Source organism: Mustela nigripes, chromosome 9 (genome assembly GCF_022355385.1).
Source record: "Mustela nigripes isolate SB6536 chromosome 9, MUSNIG.SB6536, whole genome shotgun sequence".
In the NCBI taxonomy this organism is placed as follows: domain Eukaryota; kingdom Metazoa; phylum Chordata; class Mammalia; order Carnivora; family Mustelidae; genus Mustela; species Mustela nigripes.
Genome location: NC_081565.1, coordinates 64,127,992 through 64,149,600, shown reverse-complemented (window position 1 = coordinate 64,149,600; position 21,609 = coordinate 64,127,992).

Below are 21,609 nucleotides of genomic sequence, written 5' to 3'. Positions count from 1 at the left end.
TGAAAGCTTTTCCAGGGAAGGTGCGTGAACTGGGGGAAAGTGTCTCTTCTGAGCCAAAGGGCAAATCACAGGGAAGGTTTCCCTTAGAGCTGTTGGCAACCACAGCTCAGTAGAGCTGAGAGAACCAGGGGCCCCCCTAAGGGATAATGAATGTGGGTAACGCACGTACCGCATGGCTGTATAAAAACACTGAAATCAACAGGCCCCGGACAGGACGTGTGGACCGAGACCAACAAACAGGGTAGTTAAAGCATCTGGTCTTCACATATGAACATTTCTGAAATCGGGGTGCATTCATGCCAAAGCAGGCTTGCCAATCCTTCTCCCAACCATGCCTGCCCCAAAGCTGTTATTAAATTGATAGTGGGGGGCGCCTGGGTGGCTCAGTGGGTTAAGCCTCTGCCTTCAGCTCAGATCATGACCCCAGGGTCCTGGGATTGAGTCCTGCACTGGGCTCTCTGCTCAGTGGGGAGCCTGCTTCCCCCCACCCCCGCCTGCCTCTCTGCCTACTTGTGATCTCTGTCTGCCAAATAAATACATAAATAAAAATCTTTAAAAAAATTGATAGTGGGAGTTAGAATAGGTGATCTTAGAATCGAGGAAATACTGTATTTGATTTACTGGCTGCTGGGGGTAAAGGGATCTTCCAGTCTGTAAACTGCCTAAGCAGAGGGAAACCTTGCATCGCTCACAGCAGGATGGAAAGGGCTGCCCTTGCTTCTTTGCCACTGAGCTGCTTTCCCCGTTTTTTTGTTCGTTTATGTTTTTAGCTTGAGCCCCTGAAACAAGTAAACAAATAAATGAGTACGGATAAATTGCAGTGTCTGTTGTGGGTGCCTGCAGGGCCTCTTGAACTAATAAACTACCTTAGTAAATGGCTTCAGATGTCTTTTTCAAATTACTCTAAAAACCTCCCTAGGAGGTTGAGAACTCTGTTATTGGAAAAGGCTAATGTTAAAATACAATTTAAAGTCCACAGCAATTTTTTAGGTAATTATTATTTTATCATTACAGTACCTTTATAATATTTATAAATAGAAATAGTATTCAAGAGATTGTGCTCAGTGTTTTCTGCTTTCTTCATGCTCCATACCTTTCCTATGAGCAACTTCTTTCAACTTTTTAGTCTTCTTTTCCTGGCACTTACATGCCCATAATTCTAAGTATTGTGTGTACCCTGACCTCTTTCCATTCACCCATTTTATCTACTCACTTGATATTACTGTAGAGGATCCATCCCCTCAGCCTTCCCTCCTCTGTCCCCCAGTATAATTACGTCACGAATTTTAGAATTGGTTAATATTTAGTATTTACATTATTTTTTTTAAAGATTTATTTATTTGACAGAGAGAGATTACAAGTAGACAGAGAGGCAGGCAGAGAGAGAGGGGAAAGCAGGCTCTCTACCGAGCAGAGAGCTGATTCCGGGCTCCATCCTAGGACCCTGAGGTCGTGACCTGTGCTGAAGGCTGAGGCTTAACCCACTGAGCCACCCAGGTGCCCCTAGTATCTACATTATTATGGTTATATAAATATTGTTCTCAGCTGAGTATTATAGAGTACTCTGATCACAGTACCTTCCTTCCTTTTCTTTTTTCAGTTAGTGATTGCCTTTCTTTTTCTTTTCCTTAGTTTTCTTTCCCATACCTTTTAATAACCTGTCAGTACAACTTTCTACACACAGTCCTCAGGCTTCCTTGTGAAGCCATCCATCTGTTCTGTTATTTACTTAGAGACTTACTTAGAGACTTCCCTCCTGCAGACCTCCATTCTCCCTCCTTCTGGGCCTGTGGCACAGCTCTTATCCTGACACGTCTTTTCTGTCATCCTTGGACTTGCGGTGCCTTTCTCTGGGATTGTATTATCTAGTTCCTAGATCTTAAATCTTCTCAAAGTGGTGGGACAAAGAACAGATATACCCACACACACATGCACACATGTATTTGTATACATGCACATACATATATCATCTGTTAAGTTTATTGTGGTACCATTTGTATTCAGTAGAAGACACAGATCTTAACTGTATAGCTCAGTGAAATGAATGAATATTCCTGAGTAAGATATAAAAATTTCTACCCCTCAGAAAGTCGCTTGTGCAACCATGGATCTAATTTCAATCACAATAAATTAGACTTGTTTTGCTAATTTGAGAACTTTGTATAAAAATAGCTCTGGAAATCTGGCTTCTTTCACTCCGAGTAATAATTTTGAGATTCATCTGTTGTTATGTGGTTTGTTAATTTTGATTGCCAGAACAACTATACAGATGACCTCGAAGAACATGGAATTCAGTGACACTGCTCCCCAGCCCCACCCTGTGCAATCAGAAATCCACATATAATTTTGACTCCCCCACAACGTAACCACTAATAGCCTGCTGTTGATCAGAAGTCTTACTGATAACATACATAGTCAATGAACACTTGTCCTGGAAGGATAAGCCTCCCTAACAGTGGAGGGGGCATGAAAATTTTAAAAAATTGAGCAGAAAGAACCGAGATTTTTCATGTACTCCTTGCCTTCACACATGCAAAGTTCCCCATAAACAACTTCCCCCACCAGAGTGGTACATTTGTTACAATTGATGAACTTGCATAGATACATATTTTGGGTTTGGATTTGCTTTCCTACATACCATGTTTCTTCCAGCAATTGCATTAATGGACTTATTGAATACCTTATGCATCTTTGTGTTTTTGACAAAGGAGTTCACTCCAGGAAGAAGTAAGGCAATGGAAAAATGAAAGTAAGTTTCACTTCCCACATATGCATTTGACTTTGCAACAAAGAAGCCAATTAAAGATTAGGTGTGTTACCAACAACACCTTGTGAAGTTGGCATGTTGTCTTATGGGATATATTGCATACTTGGAATCAATGACCAATAGTGTGGTTTCTCCCATTGCCAGAGTTAATGAGTTGAAGAGGGCATGACACCTCTCTTTATTGGATTTACCATCTACTTAAAATTTTTTTCCTTATTACCACTTGCAAAGTTTGTTCATTGGCTCTGTTATTTTAGGGTCTATTGATTTAGGATCTTAGTATCCAAGAAAGGAATGTTCCTAATGGGCACACAATCAGTGAATTAGAAGCTGTGACTTTCCTCTTGATCATTTGAGGGTCCTCATACCACTAAGTAATCAAGAAAAAGTTGGACTAAGCATTGGCTGGTTTGATTTATTCTGCCTCTCCAGGAGAATAGGGCTTATGTCATATAACAGCACTAGGGAAGAGTATGAGTGAAACTCAGAGGACCCAGGTAATGGTTTGACCGTGCTCAATGGTAAAAATTAGTGGAAGACCACAGCAACCCTGTGCAGTGAGACAAAGGGAATCCATTGGATAAATAACCCTGAAAATAAGCACCCAATTAAAGGGGAACACAGAATGAGTGGTGGAATATTTAAATTAAAAATTGACAACTGAAATGAGAAATATATACGACATAATCATGGAAGAAATTTAAAAACATGTCTCTGGGTAGCTGAAAAAAAAAATCATGATACAGAAGATTTGAGCAAAGGGGCACCTGGCTGGCTCAGTCAGAAGAGCATGCAACTCTTGATCTCAGGATTGTACGTTTGAAGCCCACATTGGATGTAAAGACTGCTTAGAAATAAAATCTTAAAAAAAAGAAGATTTAATCATGACTGACAAATTCGACGCAAATTATACATAGAACGTGTCTCCAGAAACTACAGAGTAGCAGTCTTTTCAACCAAACTAGGGACATATAAAAATTGACAATCTAATAGGCAAAAGCAAGTGTCAGTAAATTTTACAGAGGAATGTTCTCTGACTGCCATGAAAGTATGTTAGAAACTGCTCACTAAATCTAAATGCCTAATTAAAAGAAAACATTATTCTTTGGTTGTCAATGAGCACAAAGACACCTAAATGTATTGAGTCAAATAAGAGATTATAGTGGAAATGAGAAAATATTCAGGCTGAACAAAAATAATACATATTAAAACATATGGAACATAAAACATATAAAAATAGAAAAAAGTCTAAAAGTAAATAATTGTAGTATATAGCTCATGAATTCAAAAAAGAACAGCAGAATAAACATGAAGAGGATTGCAAGAAGAAAGCTGTAAACATAGAAGCAGAAGGTACTGAAATAAAAAACAAACATATAAAATGAGGACCGATAAGGTCAAAAAGTTGGTTTTTTAAAAAGATTAATAATTGAGAAATTCCTGGCATCAAGAAAAAAAGACAGAAGGCACAAATAAATCTGAATCAGGAATTTTATGAAGAGACATCTATATAGATGTTGTAGACATTAAAAAGATCATAAGAGGATATTATGAAAAACTTCATATTAATACATTTGAAAATTACAAGTTGGAAACACTTCTAGGAAAAAATATAACATGAAGTTTGATTTTAAAAATAGAAAAAATAGATTGTTCTAGAATAGTGAAGTCTAAGAGAAATATAATTTGAGCCAAAACTGTGAGCCATGTGTGTAATTTGAAATATTCTAGTAGGCACATTTAAAAAAGTAAAAAGAAACAAGCATGAGTAATTTTAATAATGTATTTTATTTAACCTTATATTCAAAATATTGTCATTTCAACATGTAATCAATATAACAACTATTAACAAATATTTTCATTCTTCTTTGGTACTAAGTCCTTTGTACTTAAGTGTATTTTAGGCTTAAAGCACATCTCAATTTGAACTAGCCACATTTTGAGGACTAATGTGGCTAGTGGCTACTATATTGAACAATGCAGATTTAGACCAAGATTAGAAAAACTGCTAGACCAGATATCAAGATTTTATTTATTTATTAAGTAGGCTCCAGACCCAGCATGATGCTCAACACGGGGCTTGAACCCATGACTCTGAGATCAAGGCCTGAGATGAGACAAGAGCTGGACGCTTAACTGATTGAACCACCTAGGCACCCCTTAATTTTATTTATTTGCTTTTTGTAATGTAGTAATTAAGACAGTGTAAATTTTGTGCAGATCTAGACAAATACACCAAGGGCTGTTTTATTAATATCAGGAAATGCATATTAACACCAGATTTCCAGAAATGAAAATTTCTGATAATACCAAATGTTGGTAAAAATATGGAGCAATGTTTTATTTATTTGCCTGGGATGCAGTTATTTACATGATCAATTTACTTTTTAAAAATATTTATTATTATGGAAGCAACACTGAAGAAAATTAGAAAATGGTAACAAGCAAACCAAACTAACCCAAATCCTGTTTCTAGTACCTAGAGATCACCAGTACGACACTTGTGTGTGTCTGTGTGTGTGTGAATTTTGGAGGGAAGGTGAGAAAGCCTTGCTTTTCAGAAGTCTCAGAGATGCCATGGTTTGCTGAAAATATTAAACCTGTCAAGAAGGCTGGAAAGGTCTGAACTTAAATCTTTACATTTGTCAAGAAGGGTTATCTGAATTGGAATCTGTACCAATGGGAATCTAGAGGCTAAAAGATTAGAATTTTTAATATTGCATTATAATGCTTACTGATTTTCATAAAGACAACTTTTTTGGTAGTTCATGAGCAACTTTTTGTATATAATTTTTCTATTTTTAAAAATAACATTTAGAAAATATTAAAAGCATGCAGAATATAAAAATCTCTCCAACTCCCATAAATGTATCATTTTGGTATGTTTCCTGGTGTGTTTAAAATAAATTTTATTGTGTGGCTTTGAAAAAAGTAATATACATGCACTGAAAATAAGTGTAGAAACTATACAGAAGTATTAAAAAAAAATCCATAATCTCAAAAGCCAGTGGATCCCTTCCAGCTTTAATCATCTTGCTTCTTTATAAACTTTTTAATACAAGCCAAGCAAAGCAGCTTTGAGGCTGCACATTTAAGATGAGGGGTAGTGAAACATTTCTCCACTTCAATGAAACTAGGAAATCGAATGGGGTCTCCCTTACCCAGTCGGGCGAAGGAAGCTGGAGCCACATAATAAGGCTCTGCTGCGGCATGTATAATTAAGGGGGTATGTTGGTAGATGTATCATGAGCAAAAAAAAAAGTCACAAGATCTAAGGAGCCGAGCGTGATGGATTGCTTCCTAGCAGGTTGTTTACCAGAGTGGCCTGTATCTTCTGCAAGACAAGCTCTGCAAAGAAAATCACATTGTTGAGGATCCAAAGGGTGTATTTAGATGGACACAGACATTTAAAAATCTCTTGGATGGACGTCTGAGTGGTGCTGCCCTCTTTCAGTTTCAGAATTCCCACCTGGAAACTTACTTTGCCAAACCAAACTACCCTAGGTCCAGTTAGTTTGCAGTCTATTTTTTTCCCCATGGTCACCTTGGCCTAAGATCTTTAAACCATTGTCATTTTTCTCCACGTGTATTTACCTTTTCCCACCAAAACAACATATTACAGTCTACAAAAGTTCTTTAAGATAAAATTCAAATTCTGTCAGTTTCTGTGCTTGGTGGTAAGATGTTCCATTTTAAGTCAGTTAGAAAAGTGATTTTTCTCCAGGTCTATAAAACTGTGTTTATGCCTGTATCAGAACAGAGGAACGAAAGTGAACTTGGATCATTAACCATTGTAGTGACATATCTCAAAACGGCAAGTTGATTCAGTATCTGAATAAAATATAAAGATACAGACAGAATACATAGGGGCAGACAATAAATTGGATTTTCAAATTTTTATTCAATTTCTTGAGTATTATATACACACGATGAGTGTCCAGAATTAAAATCAAAATTGGAGGCAGAAAGGCAGCAAGGAACTGAGCATCCAGCTCTCCCAGGTCAGGGTCTATGTCAGAGGCACGTCTTCTTCCTACCATCCTGAGATCAGTTCCTGGAGCTTGTGCTCAAAATAGGTTTGTTGATGGACTGAATGAATGAATGAGTGAATTAGTGTGTGAGCGCGTGGAGTTGTAGCCTCTGCTGTAGATGTGTGTTGTAGCCCGTGTGTTTGCTGAGTCATTGAGATTATGACTGTGTGGGTGCTCAAAAAAACAACCAAGAAACCTTTTAAAATATAAAATCAGCAGATCAACAACTTTACTCATGGATCTGTGCTAGAGACTATAAACACAATGATGGGTAAATCTTCATGCAGGGAACATGCTGGATTGAGATTCAGTGACAAATGAATATTAAATGTGTTTGCGAATACTGAAAGCCATAGGAAGAGCGAACAGCTTTTAACTGAAGATCTGCCAATTCCCAACCCCAAAATTAAAAATAGCTTTAAGTGCTTCTTCTTATGAAAACAGAGAAGAGACTCTTAACTATAGGAAACAAACTGAGGATTGCCGCAGGGGAGGAGGGTTGGGGATGGGGCAACTGGGTGATGGGCATTAAGGAGAGCACTTAGGTAATGAGCACTGGGTGTTGTATGCAACTGATGAATCATTAAATTCTACCTCTGAAACTAATAATAGAGTATATGTATATGCTTCATTAGACTGAATTTAATATACATTGAATTTAAATAAAATTAGATTGAATTTAAATAAAAAATAAATAATAAATTCAGTGCACACAAAATTCTTATTACTGTTTTTTAAAGATTTTATTTATTTATTATTTTAGTTGACCAAGAGAGAGAGTGCACATGAGTGGGGGGAGGGGCAGAAGGGGAGAGGGAGGGAGAGAAGCAGACTCTATGATGAACATGGAGCCCGGTACAGGAGCCCTGAGATCGTGACCTGAGCCAAAACTGAGAGTTGGGTACTTAACCGACAGAGCCACCCACAAGCCCCTACATTCTTCTAATTTTGTTGTAATTCACTCCTTCTCCCTGTATCACTGTTAACAAAGGCCAAGTATTTCTGCCTAATTGGTATATGTTGGGGTCAGACTAATATCATGAGTGGCTGGATAAAACTTGACCTGAAGTTTTGATTGGATCAATTTTCAAGCCCCACTGACCCAGAAATGTAGGGATGATGTCTACCACTCACACATTAACCATTCTGCGTGAATATTAAAATCATGCTTCACTGGGACACCAGGGTGGCTCACCTGGTTAAGTGCCTAACTCTTGGTTTCAGCTCCGATCATGATCTCAGGTTCGTGAGACTGAGATGTCAGGCTCTGCACTCAGCAGAGAGTCTGCTTCTCTTCTTCGCCTTCTTCCTGTGCCTTTCCCCCAACTTGAGTGCACATACTCTCCCTCTAAAATCAATCAATCAATCAATTTTAAAAATGAATCATGCTTTGCTTACTGGAGCACATAGATTTAGTCTAACAGGCTAAGCTCACCTGAAGTGAGGTAAAGTGAAAAGCTCACATCCTATATCAACAGAACATTAAAAGAGTCAATGAATTTGGTAATGTTAAGTCAAGCCAGAAGAGTGTTCATGTCTGGGAGGTAATGATGGCTGCCTGAATCCAAATCTCTCTCTTTCTATCCTTATACATCTATTTCCTAAAACATAAAACACCAAAGAGTACAAATAAAGCCATGCATGACCCCTCAGCATTACTAGTACACAGAGAATTCCATGACCTTCAAATTACCTGTAAACAAAGAAATAAACATCAAGTGCCACTGCAGCAGATGTTGAAAGCAGAGAGAGAGAGACTTGTGTGACCCATAAGAAATAAGAGAGGGAAGGAAAAGAGGCAGATGAAGCATGGGCAGAATCAGTCCAGAAGAGTCCAACCAACAGGAGGTGTCAAGATAACAAACACATGTCTGGGACTTTGTAATTCAAAGCACCAGCGACAGGAAAGGAGGCTTAAGATAAGCAGCATCAGAAGAGGCATCCTTGAAGAAGCATTGCTACTTCCACGGAAAAATCAAATAGAGAAGGGGTTGTTGCCCCTGAAGATGTTGCCAAGAAGGACAAGAAGGAAATAAGAGGGAGAAGTTAAAGATCATGCAAAAATAAAAGAGAAACAAGGTGTTCAGGAGACATAATGGCCCACAAAGACTAAGAGCAGCTCTTCCCAACTCTGTGTTCAGTGACATCCTATTGGTAGCTTGAAATCCACCATGGAGGGAGGATATTTACCACAGCTACGATTCAGCCTACCTTTCCCCTTGGAGATCTGGTTGCTAAGGATTTATCAGCACATACTGGACCAATCAGTTCTTTCCCCCTGCCAACACAACTGTCAATATCATCTATCAAAGAAACTGTGCTTTAGTAAGCTGGCATAAGAAGGTACTCTTTAGCTAGGAACACTACTCATAAGATAGCTAGAAACTGAAAGATCAAGATGACTTCTTATAAGACCTTTATAAAAAGAAAACGAACATGTTGGTGGTCACATTTGCACTAATAAAAATTCTCCTCCCAAAACCCATTCACAAAGCAGAAGAAAACTTAACAGAATTCTCTAAATTGAATTAAGTATCCTAAAGCAAATATGTGGAAATAGATTTCTTTATTGAATCATGAATTTTAAAAAACCCCAAAGAATAGAAATGGTTGTAAAACAAGAAGAAATGCAACATGAAATTGATTGAGAGCTATTAAAAGAAAAAGATATAAATATCTGATAAATTAAGAACAAATTGAAAGTCCCAAAGGAGAATAAATTTCAATAGAACTGTAATAAGGGGTATCAAAAAAGAGTAGACAAGCAACCAAGAGAATTAAAATGAGATACAGAAGTTAAAAAGATCTAAGAGAAAGTGGTTAAAATGGAAGGCAGATGACAAAGGTCCAACACATGAATAATGTGGTCTTTGAAGAAACAAACAAAACATTGGAATGGAACTAGTATTTAAATATTTCATCCAAAAATTTCATCCTGGAAATTAAAGGACATTTCAGTCTACATAAAACTACAAGGTAACTTTGAAAATTGACATGAGACAACTATCTCCAAAACATATCTTAGTAAAACCATTAGACTTTAAGACCATAAAACAAACAAACAAACAAAAATAAAAACAAAAACAAAAGACACCCACAGAGCCTCCTGGTGAAAAGGTCCACTAACTTCCAGGTCAGAAATCAGGCTGGGCATCAGCTTCTCATGAACCACATAGGAAGTAAAGCAACAGTGAAGTAGCATTTTCATGACCTTCAGGAAAGAAAGTGCTCGTCAAGGATTTTATACCCACCTCAGCTATCTAAACCATGGAATACTGTGCCCTTCCTGAAGAATATAGGAAAGAATGAACTTCAACTAAGTAATAACAGAGGAAATTTTTAGCAAAATAACCAATGGTGAACATGTAATATAGTCAATTGCTGAGCGAAGAGTAAAGCAAGGAAGCAAACATGGGTGGAAAACACATAGATGTTGTATGTTCTCACAAAGTAGAAAGGAAAGATCCAAAAATGTGAGGCGACAGGATAAAGGCAGGGAGAGCAGAATACGATCATTGCCTATTGTAGTAAGTGAATGTCAGAAGATGCCACACATGCGTCCGATGATAAGAAGATGAATACAGGGCGCCTGAGTGGCTCAGTGGGTTAAGCTGCTGCCTTCAGCTCAGGTCATGATCTCAGGGTCCTGGGATCGAGTCCCACATCGGGCTCTCTGCTCAGCAGGGAGCCTGCTTCCTCCTCTATCTCTCTCTGCCTGCCTCTCTGCCTACTTGTGATCTCTCTCTGTCAAATAAATAAATAAAATCTTTAAAAAAAAAAAAAAAAAAAGAAGATGAATACAAATAAAAGAGCTTATGAAAACTAAAATATATAAAAACAAAGGTAATAACTAGAACACAAAATTCTTAAATACCAGAAAAAAAAACCAATTAAAATTAATGTACATGATAGATTTAGTAGAGAAAGAAGGGTATCGAATACAGTATAATATTCACTGTGATTGTAACATACAAACTATGACAGAGTTGAGACCAAATGTTGGTCATCTTGTTAGATGTGAATAGGTTTCACCTGCCTCTATGTGAAAAGATCTTCAAATTGGCTGATGTAACAAAACTCAACTCTATGCTATGATTGAAAAGACATACATAAAACACAGTGAATCAAGCAGTCTAAAAATAAAGAGATGGGCAAAGATTTACCAGGCTAAGGACACAGTAAGAATTCAAGGATCATATATATAAAATACAAATATAAATACCATATATTATAAATATATAAATATAAATATCATATATGAAATATAAATATAAATATAATTTTGAAATAAAACAAAGTAGATTTTTTTTTTAAGATTTTATTTATTTGTCAGAGAGAGAGAGGGAGAGAGAGTGAGCACAGGCAGACAGAATGGCAGGCAGAGACAGAGGAAGAAGCAGGCTCCCTGCCGAGCAAGGATCCCGATGTGGGACTCAATCCCAGGACGCTGGGATCATGACCTGAGCCGAAGGCAGCTGCCCAACCAACTGAGCCACCCAGGCGTCCCAAAACAAAGTAGAATTAAAACCAAAAAGCATTAAACAAGATAAAGAAAGACACAGTAAAGTTTAAACCCTAACTCACAAAGAATTGGAACCTGTACTGGAGGGGAAAATACTATAAAGAAAACTATCTGGATAAAACTGTCAAGTTTGGAATATGGACTGTAGTTTAGATTAATAGTGTCATATCAAAGTCAAACTTCTTAAATAAGAGAATAACCTTGCTCTTAGGGAATTCACAGAATTATTAAGTAGTAAAGGTACATGACGTATGCAGCTCATGCCTAGTAAAAAAAAGTAGTGAACCTGGGTAAAGGGCAAACGAGAGCTCTTTGTATTATTCTTAAAACTTTTTGTTAAAGTTGAAATCATTTTTTTAAAAAGGTAATTTGTGGGGGCACCTGGGTGGCTCAGTCGGTTAAGCAGCTTTGGTTGGAAATGATGATAAAGACACGTAAATATATTGAGTCAAATAAGAAATTATAATGGAGGGCGCCTGGGTGGCTCAGTGGGTTAAGCCGCTGCCTTCGGCTCAGGTCATGATCTCAGGGTCCTGGGATCGAGTCCCGCATCGGGCTCTCTGCTCAGCAGGGAGCCTGCTTCCTCCTCTCTCTCTCTGCCTGCCTCTCTGCCTACTTGTGATCTCTCTCTGTCAAATAAATAAAATAAAATAAAATAATCTAAAAAAAAAAAAATTATAATGGAGGGGCACCTGGGCGGCTCAGTCATTAAGTGTCTGCCTTTGGCTCAGGTCATGATCTCAGAGTCTTGGATTGAACCTGGCATCAGCATCCGGACTCCCTGCTCAGCAGGGAGCCTGCTTCTCCCTCTGCCTGCTCTGCCTGCCATTCCCCTTGCTTGTGCTTGTTCTCTGTCTCTCTCTTACTCACTCACTCTGTCAAATGAATAAATAAAATCTTTAAAAAATAAAAAATAATTTAAAAAAAGGTAATTTTTGCATTTGTACATTGGTTACTATGCATTGGGTAAAACTCATCCGAAGATCCATTTGAGATTTATGCATTCCTCTGCATGTAAATTTTACCTAAAAAATTCCACCAACCATAAACAAACGTTAAATTCCAATTAATAGGTGCACATTGAGGTGCTCCAGGGGGAAATACACCGTCAGTGACTTCCAAATCCTTGCAGAATAAGATGGCTTGTTGGACACGTGAGAGGACTGGATGGACAGTTTCACATGTGATAAAAGCGAATAGAGCAGTGTTCATCATAGAATGGAGGTCGTGAGTATTTGGTTCTTTCAACTGTTTCCATGTGTTTGAAAACGTTCATAACAAAATGGAAGGGAGAAAAGATAAGTCAGTAGTGTGATGTTGTAGATTTTATCAATAACTAGAGGGCTGACTAGTTATTTTCCACTTTCTAGCACTTTCTCTGTTTACTTGGCTTCTGTCAGCCTTCGCCATCCCGGTCTGGTCAAACAAAGTCTTGGAAACCTCAGGATCGCCACCACCGGCTGTGTCTCACCTGGGTCTGCTGTACTGTGGATGGGCAAGTTGGTTCACCTGCAGAATTGGGCCCCAGATCTAGCTGATTTTCCTTTTTCTCTAGCTTGAGATAAATCAGGCCAAGGCTCTTCATACTCTGAATTTTGTTCCTTTTAAAACACACGCACAAACCCCCACCTGTCTTTGCGTGGGTGAGGCCAAGCTAGTTCTTGCTGCATGGAAGTCTGGTTCTGGTTTATTTTTTAGGGTTAAGAAAAAAGGCCATTAAAATTCTCTCTGATGGTTGCATCGGCCCCTGTGGGGGGAGGGGAGAGACGGAGCCAAGGGAAGAAATGTCCTGGTAAGCACAAGCCCCCTTAAAAATTTTCCCTTTCTTTCTTTTTGTTTTTCCTTTTTTTCCCTCTTGAAGCCGCTCTCCCTGGAGTCAAAGCATTTTACAAAAACAAACCACTCCAAAGCTTTCAAGTCCAGGGAAAGCTCAAGCAAAGTTAATTAACATGAAGGTTCTCACAAAAGTTAATTAACATGAAGGGACTCACAAAAGCTGTCTGTTGGCATCTGCTCGCCTCCCATGTGCAGCGGTCTCTTTGTCTGATGGCAGACCCCAGCCCGGCCCTGCCCCACAGCATCTCCCAGGGGCCAGGCTACCTTCGCTTCTCCCAGAACACATCCGAAGCCTTCACGACGTTCTAGGAGGCTCTTTGCTTCCGTGAGGCTCCGTGGCTGCTTGCATCCCGTCCCTGGAGAAAGCTAGTTTTCAAAATGCGAGTTTCAAAAGGGAAAGGAGGAGAGAAGGGTTGGGCTGAAATCTCTCGTCATCAGAGGACAGCTGTTTCTCACAGAGTAATGAACACCATAAAATATAGAATCACCAGGGACAACGCTCTACTCAAACAACATAGTATAATGAACAATGAAAAATGCAGCACATTAAGTGAGAGCATAATTAGGAAATAATATTACATTGATATCAATAAGTAATATTGAAAACTATTTGTAAGAATCCAATCACGAAAATGTACACCCTCTCTGACTTTGCCTCTGCTCTATGAAAGTTACTTTCCTCCTGAAAGAGGAATTTAATGTAGCTAATTTTTTTGTAATCTGTGGTTTAATTGATCAAGAGATCATGAAGTTTTTTCAGTGTCAGTAAACATGTAGTTTCTGCAGTCCCACGAGTACTTTTCTGATCTTGCAGAAAATCAAATTGTCACGAATAAATATGCATAAAGGTCTTGCCACATCACGTATCAGGCCTCTTAATCTGTACTCAGCCAAATATATGTGTGTGGGATTTATTGAACAAACCACGTGAAACAAGCTTATTGCTCTTAAACAAAGAAAGGCTTACTGTGGGGATTCCCCCCCAGAAAGCAGTTGTACAATTGTGCCAGAAAAATCCATCAGTTTGAATTTATGGAGTTATGTGTCATTGACCTAGAACTTTGATATCGGCGATGTTGGCTGGGAATGCTGATTTGGTTCTCTCTAGAGACTTTAAAATGTCTATTTCAGAGTTCCTAATGGTTACAAATCTTTCTTCATTCATGAGCTGCCTATGGGGAACCCTCACAGTTCTTTGCTTATCCAGAAGCTGGTCTCGGTGTGTTCACTGGGATTTATTTAGGACTTTTTGGGGTGCAGGACTGATGTGACCAGGATGCAAATAGAAGATTCAAGGAAGACTTGATTTTCATGGCAGATATTTCCTTTCGATGTTGCCAGTTTTGTTTTCTTAGTTTTTGTTTTGTTTTGTTTTGATTTTTGTTTGATTTTGCAAATGCTTCTTATAATTTCAAGTATCACTAAGACCACAGGGTTTACCTGCCGGGTGACTGCCTGGGTAGCTTGCATAAACAGAAGACTCTGAAGTGACTGGCTCAGGAAGAGGAAAGAGTGCCACACACTGGAGCCTTTCCAGTGCTTGAGGCCATGGGAACAGGTAGAAACGCAGTGGCTTGCTTTTATTTGCTCCCATATATAGGGGAACTCCAGTTTTAGGTGCAAATTTAGGTAGTAGAGACCAGAAATGCTTCTAGACAAGTCACAGACAGAAAAAATTTCCAAATCTGAAAAAAAGAAAAAAAGAACATTCTGGACCACAGGAAGTGTACTGTGCAGTTTGAGAGTCTGTCGTGGATTTGAATACTGGCTTTGCTCCCTCATGGCTGGAGGACATTGTATATTACTGTGGTGGATTGATGTTCTTACCTCTCAGAGGTGAGGAACTAAAAGCATTTCCCAACTCCCTTGCAGCCAGGAGTTAGGATCTGACAAATCACCTCCCGGCCATCCAGTGTAGTCAGAGAAGGTGGAAAGTAGAGGGGAGTTTGAGGACATATTGTGTTGCTTCTGGTGTTTCTCTTAATTATGGTGGCTTGGTTCAGGAGCTGTCAAAAAACTTTCCAGTGTCACTCTTGGCTTCTCCATCTTCAAAGAGGCAGAAACCCTCTTGGTAGTCTGCTTCTGTGGCTTTGACATTACTCCTCAAAACCCAGCCCCCAGTTTTTTTTTCCAGCCTTCTTGGTAATTCTGTTATTGTATTCAACTGTTTGGTACCTTGTGGTGACTCTCTTTTTGCTTAAGCCAGCAAGAATGGATTCTGTTCTTCATCGTGGAGTCAACAGAGTTGTTTATGTTCTTCATGGTGGCTTCTGAAGGTCTCCTTGGCTAGGCTCAACGATAGTCCCCAGCATTCTCCTTCATTAGTTTTTGGTTAGAGTTATTTTTCTTTGAGGACTAGGGAGTTGGAAGGGAAGCACTGAGCATTTTATAAGAAGGTGCATGCACCTTCCCCAGTATTTAATCAAACCCTAACACGAACATGTTGTGAAGGAATATTACAGCTGTGATTAAAATACCTAATCAATCACATTTAAATTGACCAAAACGGAGATGATCATGGGTGGGCCTGACCCATCAGTTGGAAGATCTCCAACAGAGGTTTCAAGCTTTTCTGGAATTAAAAGATTCTCTTCCTTTAGGTCATGCCTCTGGAGTTCCAGCCTGCTCCTCATCGTCCCTTCTTGTCTGCCCTAAGGAGGGCCTTGGATTTGCTTAACCAGCCCCCACAGCTGCATGAGCCAGTTTATTGTAACAAATCTGTCTATCTATCATCTATCTGGCATTTCTTTTATTGACTGTGCTTCCCATGTTGGGCCCTAACTGATGGACTCTCTGAGCCTCGGTGGGATTAGTTGCATGGTGGGACTTGATGTCTCATTCCAGGCTTGCTCGAAGGGTTACGTAAGGAAGTGAATGTGAAGCCGGTACCTGCAGAGATGTCAACTCAGAGACAGATGTCAACTATCTCTGCTCCCATCTGACCCTGGACATTTATGCACAGAGTGCCAATAGCTCTGGCAGATAGGTAATCTCAAAAACCGGTCCCATCTACCACAAAAATATCAAAATGACCCTGCCAGTTCATAGTGATGCTTCCCGCTCCTGAATTTCTAGGTTCTGCTTCCCTGTTCCTGAAGCTTAACCCCATCTGCCATGTAACATCCTTTAACCATCTGACACAGAGCCTTATGCATCATTTACTGCCTCCCAGCTCCTACCAAGGTCTCCAGATCAGGCATATGTTGGTTAAATTGACTCCAACTCAGATACTATCTTAAGCTACATAATATTCTTTGCATGTAAAATACCTACATGATTAGGATCAAAGGACCCATTTTTGTCTTCCTTTCCTCAGCTCACCCCAAGAACAGGTGATGATGGGAAAGGACGGGGGGTACAGCTAAATCCATGACTACTCTGAGACCAAATGGGGTATCTCTTTAGTATGGAAGACTTGGCAGCTGAGAGGTTAGGTCATTCCTTAGGATGATCATTTGTTTGCTTTTGTTATTATTTGTATTTGCCGGTGGGAAACACTCTCAATATTCCTGGATGTCTCTCTCCTTGAATAATTAAACATAGATTTCCCGCACGGACTCAGCAATACCCAAGAGAAATGAAAAAAGTATGTCCATACAATAATTGGTACATGAATGTTGATAGCAATGCTATTCGTTATTGCCAGAAGGCGGAAACGACCCAAATGTCCATCAATGGGCCAATGATGGACAAGATGTGCTGTAGCCATCAGTGGAATATTATTTGACCCTAAAAAGGAGTGAAGTGCTGATTCATGCTATAGCCTGGATGAACCTGGAAAACATTACACTAAGTGAGAGAAGCCAGTCACAAAAGACCATGTACTATGTAAGTTCATTTGTATGAAGTGTCCAAAACAGAGCAGAAAATAGGCTAGTGGTTGCTTGGGGCTGAGGGAGGTCGGGAGGTTAGGGAATTAACAGTGAAAAAGGAGATGAAAATGTGCAAAAATTGGCTGTGGTGATGGTTGCACAAGTCTGTGACTGTACTAAAAACCACTGAATTGTACACTTTGAATAGATGAATTGTATGGTATGTGAATTATATCCCAATACCACTTTTAAGTGAAAACAGAGAGTAAGGATAAAATTAAGGCAGCAAACATATTCTTGTTTTTGATGACTTTTATGTTTTAGCCAGCAAATACACATGCTTCAGGTGCACCTGTCCCATCCCCAGGTTCTAGATTCTTCTCCTAATTTAAATGCCTGTCAACTGATTAACCCCCAACCAACTCATTTGCTATCACCTTAAGTTCCCTAGACAGTGAATGTTCATAACCATATTTGCTATCGTTACTACTATCCTGGAATTTGCAGCACTACCCAATTCTGCTGCCTCTTTAACTGCTCCTCATTTTTCCCTTCATGGGTTCCTTTTCTTCTTTTTGTCTCCTAAGTTCCATCCTCCCTCCTTTCCACCTCCACTCTCTTCTGGCAGGTGCTCCTCAACTATCCTTTTTATTCTGACGCTTCCTTGATGGATGTCGGTCTGGACCACTGGGAGTATCTCCTCAAGTGTTTAAGCACCATTGGTCCAGAATTGCCTCCGCCCTGTCCCAGACTGCATCTGTTCCTCCTCCCTCCCTCATTTCAACTGCCGGCATCCCTGTCCTCACAGCCACACAACTCAACCAGGAAACCTGGCTGTGGTGAAGGCTGGGCTACTCCCGCCAAAAGGGGACTCAGCATTCTTCCCAGCTGTGGGGTTGTTGGTGACTGACAGCTCAGCTCAGTCTCTCTTTGGGAGTTGCACTTGGTGGAGGAAACATATCTGGCCCGATATCTTGCCCCTTTCCCGGTGGCAGCATGAATCCTGTGACTGGTCAATGTAAGAGTGTAGACCTCGGGCGCCTGGGTGGCTCAGTGGTTGAGCCGCTGCCTTCGTCTCGGGTCGTGATCTCAGGGTCCTGGGATCGAGTCCCGTGTTGGGCTCTCTGCTCGGCGGGGAGCCTGCTTCCTCCTCTCTCTCTCTCTGCCTGCCTCTCTGCCTACTTGTGATTTCTCTCTGTCAAATAAATAAATAAATAAAATCTTAAAAAAAAAAAAAAAGAGTGTAGACCTCTATAGCCTCCTTGCTCTAACTTGATCCAACTTGGAAGGGCCATCTCAGCCCCCACAGGACCAGCAACATGGCAGTTCAACTTCTCCCTCTGCCCAGCACTTCTTCTTCTACTGTCCTATATGTGTTGACCCTGGGAGTGCTCCCCAGTGAACGTTCTACATGTGTTCTTCTCAGAGTCTGCTTCTCATGGAATCTAACCTGCAACACCATCAATCACCTTTGACTTCCTCAATCTCTTCTCCTGTCAGTGAAAATCCAAAGCCTGTCTGTGTCCTGTGAATCTGTGGCTCCCTTATCAAGCCCAATGTCATGCTGAATTTAGGTCATTCAGGACAAAACGAAAACCTGCTTCCAGTTGGCCAGAACACAAAGATTTTCAGAACTGAAAATTTTGATAATGGGTTGGCTGTAGGTACAGCTTGATCCAGGGTTCAAATGATGTAAGCAGTTTGTACTTCATCTTCTTGTTTCCTTGGCCCCGCCTTTTGCAGTATTGGCTCCTTTCTCATAAAAGCTCTCTACCGCTCCAGTCACACAGAGGCTGCACGTTTCTCATTGGAAAGCAAATCCTACCAAAGCACATCTACTCTTAGATGTTTCACATGGAGCTTCAGAACATCAAAGAGATTCTGACTGATTCATGTTCCCATCCTTGAACCAATAACTGTGGCCAGGAAATGATGCTCTTATTGGACAGTCTGAGTCACCTGATCAACCTTGAAGCCTGGACCGCTCTACCTGAAGCAGATATACTGAGGGTTGGAAAAAGGGTATCTTCCTCCAGAAGAAACTTGGGCTGGGAACCCAGGCAGTAAAGGGATGTTGGGAAACACAAGCAATAGGTTGCTGCTGTAATTGCCTTTGATAGTCACTGCAATAGCCTATGTTCTTCCTGCTTCAAGGTTCTATTTCTGTACCTCTCATCCATCCTTCAGTGCTCTAAAACATAGGCACAACCAAGTATCTGTTTAACAATCTTCAAGAGGACAAACGGATAAGGCTATCGCCAGTAGGCTAGCTTTCAAGGTCCCCTTTTTCCCTACATGTGCCCTTCCTAAACTTCTGGGAGCTTAACAATCACCTGCAGAGGAGGTACCTGGGTGGCTCAGCCGGTTAAGTGTCTATGTGTCTACCTTCCCTGAGGTCATAATCTTAGGGTAGTGGGATGCAGCCTGCATGGGGCTCCCTGCTCAGCGGGGATTCTGTGTCTCCCTCTCCGCCTGCCCCTCTTTCCACTCGTGCTTTCTCTCTCTCAAATAAATAAGTAAAATCTTAAAAAAAAAAAAAAATCACCTGGAGAAGAGCACTTTGCTGGCTCAGTTAGAAGAGTATGACCACTGATCCTAAGTTTGAGCCCCATGTTGGTGTAGAGATTGTTTAAATAAATAAAGAAAAAAATAAAAAGAAAAAAAAAGGTAAAGAATTACCCGGAGAACTTATTAAAACAGATTCCTGGGCCTCAAACCCAAAGATTATGATTTGGTAGGGCTGAGGGTGGGGGAGCCTGTGAGTTTACCTTTCTAGCAATTTCCTGGGTCATGTTGAAGCCACCAGTCCTAGGACCACACTCTGAGAACCATAGTTCTTGGGCGGCATCTGCTCCAACATAATAGATCTAACATTTTCTAGACACACCCTAAATTTCTTATCTTCTGGGACTTAACTCAGTCTCTTTCTTTTATTGGTAATGCCCTATCCACGGTCTCTACCCACTGAAATCCTATCCATAAAGGCCAAATTCAAATGCCATCTCCTTCATGACATCTTTCCTGATCTAGTCATCCCTTTAAGTCCCATTTTGCTTGAATTACTCTTTTTTTAAAAAAATTCATCATATTCTATATTATATTTAGTTGTACATCTATCTTAATTTATCTAACATATTTCTTTTTAAGATATAAAAAAAATTTGTTGACTTTTTTTGTTTTTAAAATTTATTTTTCTAAGCAATCTCTGCACCCAACGTGGGGCTCAAATTCCTGACCCTGAGATCAAAAGCCACATACAAAATCTTACCAACCGAGCCAGCCAGGCACCCTGCTTTTTTGTTTTATTTTGAATAATTATAGAGATGGTGAAATGCTTGAAAAAATAGGAGAAAATAAACACACACACACACACACACACACAAGTCAACCTTGGGACAATTGGGGGGATTTGAATATGTATTGGGTATTATGCGACATAAAGGAATTATTGTTAGTTTGATTTGGTGTGGTAAAGCGCAGGGTGGTTAGGGTACCAGAGGGGGAGAGAGGGAAGGAGGGGGTTGGGTAACATGGGTGGGGTGGGCGGGATGGGCTTTCCGTTATGGGATGCATAAGTCACAGGGATGAAAGGCACAACCCAGGGAATATAGTCAATGAAGTTGTAATAGCATTGTATGGTGACAGATGGGAGCCACACTTGTGGTGAGCCCCGCGGAATGTATAGACTTGTCAAATTGCTCTTTTGTACACCTGAAACTAATGTAACATGCTGTGTCAACTAACTTCGTAATGAAGTATCTGTCAGTGGAATAGGATGATGTCTGGGATTTATGTTCAAAGACCCCAGCAAGCAAGGAGAAATTGGAGCACAGACAAAACAGAACAGGGAAAAGTTACCAGTTGTTGGAACTGGATACATGGGGGTTCATTACTCTATATTCTGTGTGTGTGCTTGAAATTTTGCTATAATAAAAAGCAAAGTAAAACAAAACAAAATGCACCTGTATGTGTCATTATATTTATATATATTTGTAGGGAAATAGAAAGAATCAGATTTTAAGGTTCTTCGTATCAGGGACTCTGGTCCTGTTATTCTTTTCATCCTGCCCAGGATCAGGAACGGTTCCTGGATCCAGATAGGGTTCTATGCTCAGTAGCCAGCTGTAATGGGAATGCACAGGAGAGGCAAACAGTAACATAGAGTTCCAGTGGTTAGTGCTTAAGGCTGGTGGGTCAGAAATCGTGACTCTCATTACAATTTCTAGCAGATCTTGTAACCTTCTAGTGTTTTCATCTGTAAAGTGGGAGAAATTAGAGTAGGTACTTTGTAGGGTTTATTTGCTTAACAAATGCTATACTTAACTGCATGCTATGTTCCAGGCATGGTTCTAGGCTTTGGGGAATACAGTAGTAAATACAATAGCCAAATATCCTTGTCGTCAAAGAGCTAACATTCACTAGGGTGAGATAAAATAATAAACTTATCAGTTGGCTAAATTTAGAGGATGTTAGAAAACACTAAATGCTATGGAGAAACTTAGGCAGAAGAGGCGGATGGGGTTCTGGGATTGGGGTGTGGATTGTATTTGCGGTTTTGAAGTGGGGGAGGGGCAGGTAGCCTTCCCCTCTCCAGAAGGCGGCCTTTCAACAAAGACCTGAATTTGGTGAGGAAGTGAGCCA